Source organism: Canis lupus, chromosome 4 (genome assembly GCF_003254725.2).
Source record: "Canis lupus dingo isolate Sandy chromosome 4, ASM325472v2, whole genome shotgun sequence".
NCBI lineage: Eukaryota > Metazoa > Chordata > Mammalia > Carnivora > Canidae > Canis > Canis lupus.
Genome location: NC_064246.1, coordinates 84,375,932 through 84,389,003, shown reverse-complemented (window position 1 = coordinate 84,389,003; position 13,072 = coordinate 84,375,932). Strand labels below are relative to the sequence as shown.

The 13,072-nt window shown below is 38.4% G+C and overlaps 1 protein-coding gene across 5 annotated transcripts in view; it reads right to left on the bottom strand.

The window, feature by feature from the left end:
* The window catches only part of CDH18 (cadherin 18), a 953,252-nt gene extending 947,777 nt beyond the window's left edge, over positions 1-5,475 (bottom strand). For 3 of the 5 annotated variants that reach the window (XM_049109418.1, XM_049109419.1, XM_049109420.1), the window contains exon 1: positions 5,198-5,475. The gene's annotated coding sequence lies outside the window, so the exon portion shown is untranslated. The remainder of the gene's footprint in view (positions 1-5,197) is intronic. The other 2 variants (XM_049109414.1, XM_025436325.3) reach the window with 1 other exon arrangement.
* Positions 5,476-13,072: the final 7,597 nt, after the last annotated feature.

Genomic DNA, 13,072 nt, shown 5'->3' with positions numbered 1-13,072 from the left:
GCATAGATGTTGGAAACCCATTTGCCACGCCTGCTCTAAAATGCCAGTCATCATACACTATGGTTTACTATCGGATCGTCTATGATTTTCTTGATTTCTGCCAAGCACGGGTGTGAGTAGATAACTGGAGATGAGCAGCCTTTGTAGATCTTCGAGACAAGAGGTAACGTCCTTATTTCTACCTATATATGATCTACTCTATAATTAATAAAATATATGTTTTGGTCTAATAATACATTATTTTCCACTAGTGTCAGTGATTCTGAACCCAAATCCTCTCATTTACTATTTAGAGCGACTGGAAGCCAGTAAACAGCAAAGTTTAAGAATTCAGACACATGACTCAAGACACGGTCTAATGGACAGAATACACCAGCCACTAGAAAAGGCATAATATGGATCCACCTAAGGCCAAAGCTAAGCAAATTCTAATATAAAATATCTAGAGATAATCAAATGGTCTGGATATGTGTGTGAATGTATGGTGGGGGGGTGAACAGTGAGGATAATATATTAAGGTCGGAATGGAAAATACAGAACATGTCACACAGTAGAACTGACTATATTTTTGTATAATTCAACTGCTACAAAAACAATGACATCCCTATGCACACAGACAACTCTACCCAACTGTGCACACACATAGTTTCAGAAAGATGAACAGTCCTAGGAGGGCTTTTGGAGAGTGTAACTCAGTTCATTGGTAAGTGCAACAATGATAAATATAAACAAACCTATGCTTTCTAATTATTAACATCATCCATCTTAGCCCATTAGGTCAAACTCAACAGGACAGAGCTATCTCACTTCCTTTGGAAACTTGATGTTAGGCCATTATATCAGTCGTTACCTATTACTCATTTGCCTACTTTTCACATTTCTCTCATACCACGTGACATAGGGAACTGCTACACTTCAGGGGCATGATTTCCACTTCTTCACTGTTAAATGGAAAACATGAATATTTAACTTGCATCGTTATATTTATCTCTTGGGTAAAATCCGGCAACATAAATCATGTACAGCCAAGGCATTCCCATTTACTTATCTATTTTCAATGTCGGCCCTTTTCTCCATTGTCAACGCTATTCTAACTTTAAGAGAAAAGAAAGATGACCTCTTATTAGAAGAAACCAAGCCCTTAAAATATTTTTCATACTTGTTACCTAAAACTGGCAGCCGGAAGATCCCCATTCAGGTCTTATTACCAGGTCATTCACATTACTGAGAGCTAACTTTGTGAGAAAGAACTGCATTCGGATGTATACCAGCCTGTTCCAGAAGGACTTGGAATGATCCCCACACAACTAGTTGTATTGAAAATTTACCCTCTTCAATGTATGTAGGCTTCCAAAGAATAAAATGCTTGCATGCTTACTTCCAAAGTACCAGTAAAGGAAATACCTGTGCCCTGTTCAGCTCCTCATCTTATTTAAGCAATGATTCTTTACGCTGATACATCAGGTTGCCGATCAATGCTGGATTGGAATTCCATGATTCACTGCCCCCAACACGTCCCCCTCTTTCACTTCCCAAAAGAAAGGTCTCTCATAACAACAACAAAAAAAAAAAAAAAAAAAAAAAGAAAGGTCTCTCACAAGCCCATGCCAGCTCTCAGTCTTTCCAAGGGGATAGCATCCTTTGATAAAAGTCCTCGACCCACTAACTAGAGTGCTGCTGCACAGAGACATTAAGTGTTGACTGATCCCCAAACAAGTTATACCATCAGGGGGCATCTGTGGCTGCTGTGGCTGTGGGAGGGATGTGATTCCATTCAGTGAGAAAGTCTGGCTTTCAAAGTGACGCAGGAAAACACTCTCCCCCCACCCGACTCGGCTGCCTGCATCACCCTCTGTGTATATTCATGAAAACTTCATTTACTGTGATAAAGGAAAAAAAAAAATCAGAATTTAAAAATACGTGCCCTGCATGCATATGGCTCATGAAAGCATCCTATTATTTCCAATTCGCCCATGTCTATTTTTGCAGAAAACAAGTCATATTCTTTTGGCTGCCTGCTGTTCTCTTCTACTGAAAGCAAATTGCAGGTGAGCCCAGAGTCACTCATGCTCTCAGATATTTGCAGATGATTGCGAAGGAACTTTCTTCCCTGCAGCTTTCCCATACTTTAACATCTCTCATGATACTTGCTGCATAACACATCATCTTTAAACGGGTCTAACGCTGGCCACTTCGCTATTGTGAACCTTTGTTATTTCCAAAGATAGAGCATTTTATTATACAAGGTAATTCTAAAGAGGATAAATTGAGACGGCATAGGATAAATTCGCTTTCCCATGAAAACAGGAAATTCTTATGAATCTGAAATGCTTGCCTGTGGAAAGGAGAAGTAAGCTACTTCTAGCACCACTTATATTCTAAACACAGGGAAAATGCTTCAAGAAAGCTGTGTAATCTCTCTCGGTGGTTTGCTGAGTATAATGTAGGAAGAAAGAGCCCCCTAATGGTTCAGATACCTATAAAAACAGAAGATACTCTCTTGATTCTTTTTGGTTCACTACGGCTCAAGTGAGTCATCAACAACCATACCTGATACTATGGGAGTAAACAGAAGGTAGGATAAAGGGTCAAGTGGAGCCTTCCCCAAAATGCAAAGAAAAGTAAAAACCAAAAATTGATTAAGGAAGCTGCTATACGTGATGCCTCTATGACGCTAGAGCACTCGTGAGCCTTGATCCTGCTTGCTGGGTGCAGGAGACATGTTCATTATGTGCCTGCAAGTCTAAAATGTGATTTAAAAATGAATTTATTTTGTTTCCAATCATGGCACAACATCCTATTAAGAAGATTGGGGAACTAAATCTCTCACAGGAGTAATTACAGAATTTTTAAGATAAAACAAAAAAAGAGAGAGATAGGAGAGAGAGAGAGAGAAACACTTAGGATAAGCTGAGAGGAATGCATAAGTGCAAGAGGCACACAGTTCAGAAAAGACTTTAAAACTCTTTCTAAAGGAAAAACCTGCCCGTTCATAGAAAAAAAATAAGTATGGATGCTTACATCCACCTATGCTAAAATATTAATGGTCTCATAAAAAACACACAATGCAACTAAGAATTAGTTTTCTGCTTGGTGAAAACCTCAATATAACCCACCGGTAAGTGCTATAAGGTAACTGGACTGTATAACTAGGTTAGACACCTAAGATTATTGCAACAAAGGCTATGGAATTTTAAATAACTGTGCATTAAATTTAAACACGAGTAGAGGAGTTAGGTAAATCTTGATTATATCCTTCCTTTGAGCAGATATATCAGACTGTTTGTAGAAACAATAAAATGGAAGGATTAAGAGCACGATTTTGGATACATTGGGTAAAAAGGTAACATCATTCTTGTTATGCAAATCAATAGTTAAGCCACATTATGATAGGCTTATGACAAAGGCTATGTGAGGATTTGATATAATACTTGCACATATATGCAATATATATAAACTCTTTCTTTATAAACTCTCTCTTTACATATGAATATATGTATATATATTTGGTCCTCAGCACTTGTCACCTTCCTCTGTCAATAGTTTGGTATTAATTTTTCGAACATAATACTCAAAAGAGAGGCATATAATTGTTTTGTCAAAATGATTTGATTAAAAATATAAAATATCCTCTAATACATATTTCTATGCTTTCAGACAAACTGCCCTTTACAAAATTTTATGACAATTATCCCCTTCCGATCTGGTGGTGTCAATGTGAATATCTGGGTAGCTATAATATCTATACTATTATGAGGCATTCAAACCTCATCCCACACTGAAAAGACAAAATAGAGGTCATGAAAAATCGTGTTCTTCACATATGTAGTTCTATGCAACAGACAAGCAAGGGTTAAACACAGATGCAGATGCAGGCATTCAGGGTGTGTAATATTCCTAACTTCGGCTAGGCCGGCTCCCCAGGGTACAGGCGATCTTGCTATTATTTGAAACGCTGAACAACATATTAAAAAGTTTTGCCGACCTATCGCAGCTGGCAGTTTGATCTTTGATTAGTGACTCAGGAAACTTCACTCAAGACCACAATCCGAGCAGCTCAGGATAAAATATCTCTCCGTATTGACTCAAAAGCCTATAAGTGGACATCAAAAATGCCATAGACCATGTTCGTTCCAGGAGGGATGGAGTTCATCATTCGTGTCTGATATGACCATGCTGCCCATTTAGCAACCGACCTGTAAACCTAAGGTCAAGCAGCAACATCAGTACTGCATTGCCCCAGCCTGCTGTGTCTGTGCCATCCAATCTCTTCCTTCCCTTAAAAGAGAAAAAAAAAAAAAAAATCCCGTTCCCAGCAGAGGCTTTAATATGTGCAAAGTTTCTTTATATTCACAGACACTGGTCCAGCATACACCATCACTGACACTTAAAATATTGATGGAGCTGACTGCAGCTCTAGCGATGGACTCTAGAAGAGCTGCACGTCTCCAGAGGCACATTTCTTAGCCTTAGCCCAGTACTTTAAGACCCAATGCTGGCCGTCAATAACTCAGCTATAATAAGGTGGCAGTCTAAGGTCACATCATTTAAGACACATCATGCTTATGTTCAAGAGTTAAGATTGTAAAGGACAGATACAGAAAACAAAAAACAAAAAAAAACAACTGACAGTCACTGAAAGCACTGTAGCTCCTACGTCCGCATGAAATGGGATAGTACACAGTTAACACGGTCACCGTCTTCGGGGATCTGCTATTTTCTTCCTAAAGTTGTTGAACAGCTAAGAACAATATAAGTGAACATATCTTAAGGCTGTCCCCCGAAAATGCTCCTTTTCATGTGTACTTTGCTTCTTTCTTTCTTTCTTTCTTTCTTTCTTTCTTTCTTTCTTTCTTTCTTTCTTTCTTTCTTTCTTTCTTTCTCTTTCTTTCTTTTTTTTTTTTTTTTCCCCAGAGTACCTGCTATATAAACTTACCATCTAGTGATCTTAGAAATAAAACTTATCTGGACCCGGAGATAAAATCGCAAATACATTCATAGAAACATGTCTGAACACATTCCTCAATCCACATGCCTGTGCCTGGCATCGACTCTAAGACATCCCCAAAAACTCAGTTTTTAAAGCATGCAAAGCTACGATATATGTTACTGTGAATGACTAAAAAGCAATCAGAGATTTAAAATAAATAATAATAATAATAATAATAATAATAATAATAATAATAAATTTCCTTACCTGGAGCATGTGAACTGTTTTCTGTTCGTTTCTGGAACAAAGTGGGGCTGGAGAGGGGACTTGCTTTTTTTGTTGTTGTTTTCTTTTTCTTTTCAAAATCCTCTTTAAGGATGCAGGAGTGAGATGAACTATTATTCCAAGGTGAAGTCTTTTCTCTCTTGCTGGAAGCTGACAGCCTCTTGTAAAAGAAAAGGCATCTCAGTAAGTTGTTGACTGAGGAAGGAGGCAGCGAGCTCAGGGCAGCAGCAGTCACATCGTGATGCTCTGAAACGTGCACTGCCTCCTCCCCACCTTGCGTCCCTCCCTCCCTCCCTATCTCCCTCCCTCCCTCTCTCTCTCTCTCTCTCTCTCTCTCTCTAAGCTCCTGCTCTTGCTGCTGCTGCTGCTGCTGCTGCTGCTGCTGTGTAATCAATCCAGCCTGTCTGGAGCTAATAGTCCTCTATTTAACCAGCCAATCGATAGCAAGGATGCCGCTGCTCGTCCCAGGAGCCTTCTCCAAGAGTGCTCCAAACAGTAAGAGTTTTGCCAGAAGCTTAAGGAAGTATTTTGCATTATTCCCTCTCCCTTAGGGGTAGGGTTTCGGAGGGCACAGGCTCACAGCAAGTTTAGCGTGATCGCAGATTGAGGCATCTTTAAAAGGTACCCCTTCTCGTGCTGCCTGCAGCAATTCATGACCACACACCTGCTAGTCCCCCTCATTTACAAATTACCACAGAGATGCACTCTGGTAAAATCTTTCCAAGTTCGATACATAAGGAAAAAAAAAATCCCAGAGGGAGAAAAAAAAAATTGCAATATACTGACAATTTTTTTGTTTTGTTTTGTTTTGTTTTCTGGCCAGAAACTCTGCCTTCATTAACCTGTATGGATGGGATCCTTAAAGAAAACCCCATTACGTTGATGGATGTGAAAAAAGTATTCATTTTATTTTAGGGGGAAAAAAGTGATCTGTATGTTTGTTTCTCATCAGAGGGGTGGTGTTTGTAGATATTTTTGAACTTGAGCCTGAGTCAGACTTGTGCATGTGTCTTCAATTTGAAAGCATAAACCTACAAAAGGATCCTTCTGAATGCATCAAACAGAGCTTTTCACACCTGATTCCTCCCTTCAAGGTTAAGGGGATTTTATCCTTAAAGTGACAGGTTCCCTGCTCAGCGGCTGGAACTGACCATAATAAAGAAGCCAACAAACCAGTGAAGAGCAGATGGGTTTTTCATTCCCCACATGCTTCCTGGGGTGGGGAGGGGGGGTAGATGGTGGGGGCTGGGGGGAGCGCATTTGAGTTCAAGTTAGTGTGGGCTTGCACACTGGCCCCTGCACACAGAGGGCCACGAAAGACTCAACCACCTGCTCCAGGTTGGCAGCTGGCAGGTGTAATAAGCAAGGGAACTGGGGCACCTGGCTGGCTCAGGGGGCTTGGCCTCAGACACCTGAAGGCTAGTGTCTGCCTTCAGCTCAGGGCATGATCCCAGGGTCCTGGGATTGAGGCTCGCGTCAGGCTCCCTGCTCCTTGTGGAGCCTGCTTCTCCCTCTGCTGCTCCCCCTGCTTGGGTTCTCGCGCTCTCTCTCTAATAAATAAATAAATAAAACCTAAAAAAACTAAGCAGGGGAACTTATAGAGGAGGCTTGCCTTCAGCCACACAAGGCAAATGGTCCTCCAAATGCACCTGCTGGGATCTTAAAAGTTTACATGAGGCTTGGACCTAGTTCCCTTATGCATGTCATCCAGAGGCTCTCAACACCTTGCTGTCTCAAGGCTGCACCCCTCAATCAATGCCCCCCGGGGGGGATCAACGGTGGGCAGCACTTGTGTTTTAGGGCAGGGAGATGGTGAGGAGCTTCTGGTTGCTGGGGTCCAGCTTGTGGGTTAGCCTGAGGTCATATCTGAGAGGTGACCTCCTCCAAATCCTAGAAATGCAGTCTCTCTTGATTTCTAAGTAGGGGATGATTGCATATCTCAATCTCACACTGCCTGGTCAAGCAACCTTTTACTTACTTTTTCTTTGTGATAATACATTACTGTCCTCATTAAATGCAAGTTGTGGAGGAATGCTTAACTACACCTCAGTTCCTGGTTGGAATTCAATTCCAGGCAGTAGTCATGGGAGTTCCCGCCTCCACCATCATATACAAATAAAATAAAAACAAATAAAAATAAATACAAAAAAATAAAAAATAAAAATAAATACAAATAAATACAAACAATGTGTATTATTACAAATACAAATAAAAACAAATAATGTATGCTAAGGTGTCCTGTAAATGAAGACCAGAAAGGCCAACTGGTATGCGTGATCACGGAGTTACACTCAATTAAAGTCCAAATTATAGAGCGTTGTAACACTTATTAGAGGCGAAGTTCCTTGATTTAATTGACTCAGTTCAGCAAATATTTATTGAGCAACTCTTTGTATCAGACCTTGTACTCTCAATGATAGAAAAGTAATTAAGTAAAGGAGGGAGCAGTGTTTTCTGTGCTCTTGGTATTTCAGTGGTCAATCTTCCGGGGTCTTACAAGCAGAAGGGAGGTAAGGCCTTCCCAAGTCAATAAAATACCAGAGAGGGGGACTACTACCTTTTTAAACAGTTGTTCAAGGAGCCACAAGTACTCAAAAGCAAGATCATAAAGTTCATACTTCCTCTGGGACATTGGGAGACTCCTTAAAAAAAACATGGCATTTATAATGATTATCAAAGAGAATTAAGAACAAATTACAGTAAGAGGGGAAAACAACAACTCAACAAAGGGAAGAGGGAAACATAAGGAAAACTATAGAGGCAAAGGAAGAGGGGATGGAGAAGTGTCAGGGCCACTGTAGGAAGAGCAAAATGGGGTGGGTGGTCCAAACACACGGTGCCTGTGAGGTATGACCGGAAAGAGAAAAAGAATGAAAACCTTGGATGCCAGGCTGAGGGTAACTAGGTAATTAGGAGCCTTTATATATTTATTTCTATATAAATTCCATTTATATAGAAATAAACATATAATATATATATTATATAATAAAATATATTTTATTTATATATATATAAAATATATTTATTTATATATGTTATATATATAACTATAGTTATATAGTTATAGTTATACTATATCTATATATAGATATCTATCTATATGATATAGTTATATATTTTTACATATGATACAGTGATAAATATATATTTATATACATTTATATGTATGTATAAATATATGTATTTATATTTTTACATTTATATATATATTTTTATATATCACTGAGAAAATGATAAAATGTGAACTGAGCTATGAGCATCTCAATTTAATGAAAATGTGTAGTTTTGTAGTTTTTACTGGACTCTGGTGAACGTGAATAACCACTAGGGAGACCATTGCGAATGTCTCCTTCAGGAAAATGAAAGGAGAACCAGTGTGTTCACGGTGGGAAAAGAACAGAATGAACTAATATTGAAAGACATTCCTTCCGAAATAAAGTCTCTACAAACTTTGTGACCTCCCAAGGAGACGTTCAGCTTAGAAAGACTTTAATTTTTCAACAAAGATGGCTGACTAAGAAAAAAAGGCAAATGATGGCACACACACTTCTTCTCCATCTCTCTGTGTTGTAGAAACCATCCTTTCTTAATTTCTTAATGTGTTTGCTTATTTGTTTCATACAATTTTTTACAACAGCGTCAGCTCCGCGAAGGAAAAGAATTGGCTTTGTCTAACATTTTTTCCGTCATATATTTTAGAACTAGGCCTGACATAAATTGTTCAATGAATGACAATAAAATAATTTCTATTTTTGGAGTCCTTGGTAAGTTCTGAGCTAATAAGTGTGCAAACCTTACCTCATTTAACACTCTGTGAAATACACATTATCATATTTTACATCCAAAGAAAGGGAAGCTTGAAGAGGTTAATTACCTTGTCCGAGGAAACAATTAGTAAGTGTCTGATGAATTTCAAAGTCTCTATCTCAATAATATTGCACTTTTGGAAACCCATACATAACACAATAGAAAATAATAATCTGGATATTGATCTGTGGGTCATATAATCGGAATAGGTTGGGGAGGAAAAAAATAAATGAAATCAAAACTCGAGTATCAAAAGGATGAATATGAAGATAGGAAGCTCATGTTCAAAAACTGCAAAAGTCATGTGCTGAGAGGAAAGATGACTATTGGGGGTATTTCAGGGTGGATAGCAGGGCTGGGGGAGAATTGTTGTGGATTAGGAATAGCTGCTGAGCTAAGTTTCGGTGGGGACCTTACCAAGAGGCAGTTGGGCTCAGCTTCTCTGAGGACCCTGTTGAGGCTTCAAGCAGAAGGAGAGAATGAGAATCTCAAACAGGCTCTGTGCTGGGGGGCGGAGCTTCATCCCATGACCCTGAGATCCTGACCTGAGCCGAAATCAAGAGTCGGATGCTTAACCCACCTGAGCCACCCAAGTGCCACCAGTTATTTTTTAATAATTAGGAATCATATCAAATGTAAAGAACTATGGATTTAAACCCTTGAATTTGAATTTTTGAAATTTTCATAATAATATGTTTAACCTGGAGAATATTGACAAGCTTCTGCTTTATTAAATAATATGCACTTGTACATTCAAGAGGAATTTATTGCAGGTGTTTACAATGTTTTTAACCGCAAAGCATCTAAAGTTTGTCAAATACAACAGTTTGATTTTTGAAAATGCCTTCTTTTACTTTTGAAGTATGATTTGTGGATTTCAAACATTAACCTATGAAGACGGATTTTCCTTATTAATGTGTTATCAGGAAATGTCTATTCAATGGAAGAGCAAGTTACAAAGTTAATAGGTTCCTTTGGTAATGACAAGCCATCATTTTCACTTAAATATTAACATTTTCATTTTACTTATGTTTAGTAGTACAGAGTACCTCTACCTTTTGTATCATTGTGTATTACTGTTATCTACTCCTTTAAGTTTCCGTGGACTCATGTAAATTTTAGCTTTCTAAAGACTATAAGCAATTTTTGAAGGAAATTATATCTCATAGTTTTATCATCTACAATAGGCATTTTAATTATGACCACACAGCAAGAACTCATTAAGTGATTTTTAAATTATCACGTGTATTAGATTATTTTGATCATGAGATATTCTCTCTGTATTAAGGGTAATACCATTACTTTAAGATATGGATACATTGGGGCACCTGGGTGACTTAGTGGTTGAGCATCTGCCTTTGGCTCAGGGAATGATCCAAGGGCCCTGGGATCTAGTCCCACATGAGGTTCCCCGCAGGGAGCTGCTTCTCCCTCTGCCGGTGTCTCTGCCTGTCTCTCTGTATCTCTCAGGAATAAATAAATAAATCTTTTAAAAAATAAAAATATGTGGATCCATAATTATTTTCAAGAAGAGAGCTGTCAAGTTTTGAATTAGATTTTTTAAAGTTGAGATTCTCTGAGTTTATCTTGAATTTTCTATGGTTATCCAAGGAGATAGGTAAATGGTGATAAGTAAAAAAAAAAAAAAATAGTGAGGATTTGAAAGTGTGGCTGGGCGAGCAATAGGAAAGAAATAGGGGTTTGGGTGGAGCAACATGTCATCAGAGACCAGATGGGAAGAGGAGCTGGGTTAAAGGAATCGACGGTGAAAGTGCCAAGAGTAAAATGTAATTGGCATTAATTTCACAACCCACCCCTTCCCCCCCCACCCCGCACAATGTACCAAAATACCAGCAGAATCTTTAAAATACAAACATGTGTGGTGTGCATCGTGATTGAGACTGATTCAATTTTGAGTCAGCTCAGGGAGAGCCAATTCTCAGGTTGTGGGTAGAAATGAAGATGAGATATTTAATGGAAAGAGGATATCAAAATAAAGGTTTCCCAAGAGAATTTAAACTTTTGGATTGTTAGGGAACCACTGAATTTTTCTGAGTTGTGTGATAGGAGATTCACACTAAATTTATTTAAAACTCAAAGTATAGATGAGCACAGCTGATACATATTACTATGGAAGTCACACTTTCCACCCTTTCAAACTTCTTTCCCAGGTCATCTGTATTATAGCCCTTCCTGTACTAAAGTTAAAATCTACATATTTTAAGTTTACCTTCAGATAACTTGTTGGCATGTGTCTTTTTATCTGCCAATCAAATATGTCTTCATGAGACTTGACAGTGGAGATGAGCAAGGCGAGCTGGTTTATCGACCGTATCTGCTCGCAAGCATGGTAGGGACTGCATCTGGTTTTGGGGGAAGAGCAGAAGCTCTATTAGGGTCTATTCCCTATTAATAGGGTCTATTCCCTATTGTTTTAGATGCCAAGCAAAGTAAGGTGGTATTTCCATTAGAAGAGCATCTGTATGTGGGTTTTCATAAAATTATCTCAATTTCCTTCCCTGAATGTGTAGTGTCTGAGTATATAGAATCCCAGTCCAGTGTTCACCTCTCCAGCCTGTGACAAAAATAATACCCTTACTAAATTCTTAACTGCTAGAATGGTTAGACCGGTTCTATTATCTGCAACTAAGAATCCTATAGGAATAAACATCAATAAAATATGTCATAATAAACCACAGTATTACTGGCTTACGGTATATTTTGAGATAGGAAATGAGTACAGGGCTCTGAATACCAAGAATCCTGATGTCATATTAAAATGTCATTTATTTATCTGTTTAAATCTATATATTATTATAAAATATAAAATATGAAATAAACATCTTCCCACCTCCCCCAGTTAGTACCCCCACTACACAGAGTCAAAGGCCATCTGATCCAACTGAATAAGAAAAACAACCAAAGCCTCTGCAAGAGCTACACCATTTTTAGTAAAGTCTAAGAGATTTTCACCTATATCAACATTAAAAGGGAAAACAAAAGGGAGTTTCCTGTTCCCAGGGTTCTTCTTGTAGAAGTGATTAGAACACTAAGCATTGGTAGATTATCACAAAAGTCTTGTTAAAAGTTTCAACAAAGAGGACATGATGACAATTTCCCCAAACCATTTTTGAGCTCTGGTAATAAATTTATTGTAATTTATTTGGCTTTGTAATTTATTTATGTTGGGATTATATACACTCTTGACTTTTCTAACTTTAAATGGAGAGTGAACATGGAAATGGGAATCAGACAGAGGGTGTTCCACAAAGCAGAAGAGTAGGAGCCACATGGTGTCCTGAACTCTGCTTAGAGTTTCTCTTTCCCCAAAGTGGAGGTAGCAGATGGATGTGACCTGGTGCTGGAGGTGAAGTTGCATACGGCCGGGGCTGCCTCTGGTGTTAAGAAGCACAGTGCAATGAGACCAGAGTATTCCCAGGAAGGAACGTTATATAAAGGGGATAGAACCTGGTGATTGGTCTCTATGTTTTTCAGTGAGTTTTGTGCATTGCTCATCTTCACGTGTATCATTTCCTTTTTTGTGGTCCGGGTTTTCATTTTGTCAAATTACTTAAACACATGCTGCTGTTCCTGATCTGGCCTTTCTATCTCTGGGAAGAAAAAAAGAAACATCATGATGTTGAACCAGATTGATTTGTAGCATTGGACACAGGTATTAGAAACATCACAGGCTTTAGTGAGATTCTTAAATATCTATGGGGATGCTTATTGACTTTGTGTCATCATATAAAAAAAAGAGAGTGTCATATTGTTATCGTACAGAAAAGTGGATAATCTTTCCCCATAAGGACATGTTTACTTAGATGTCTTAATTTAGTTTGCTTTCTGGGGCAGATTACAGTAATTCTGCAGTGAGAAGGTTTTTCTACCATAGGAAGTATCCAGCTTTGACATAAATAATGGGGCTGCCGATTCTATCTAATGGACAGTTACAAAGTTTTATAGAAGTTAGAGCCAATGGTACCATTGCTATCATATTCATTTTATTAAGAATCTCTTCAAATATCCTTTGAGAGTTCACTCTGTATT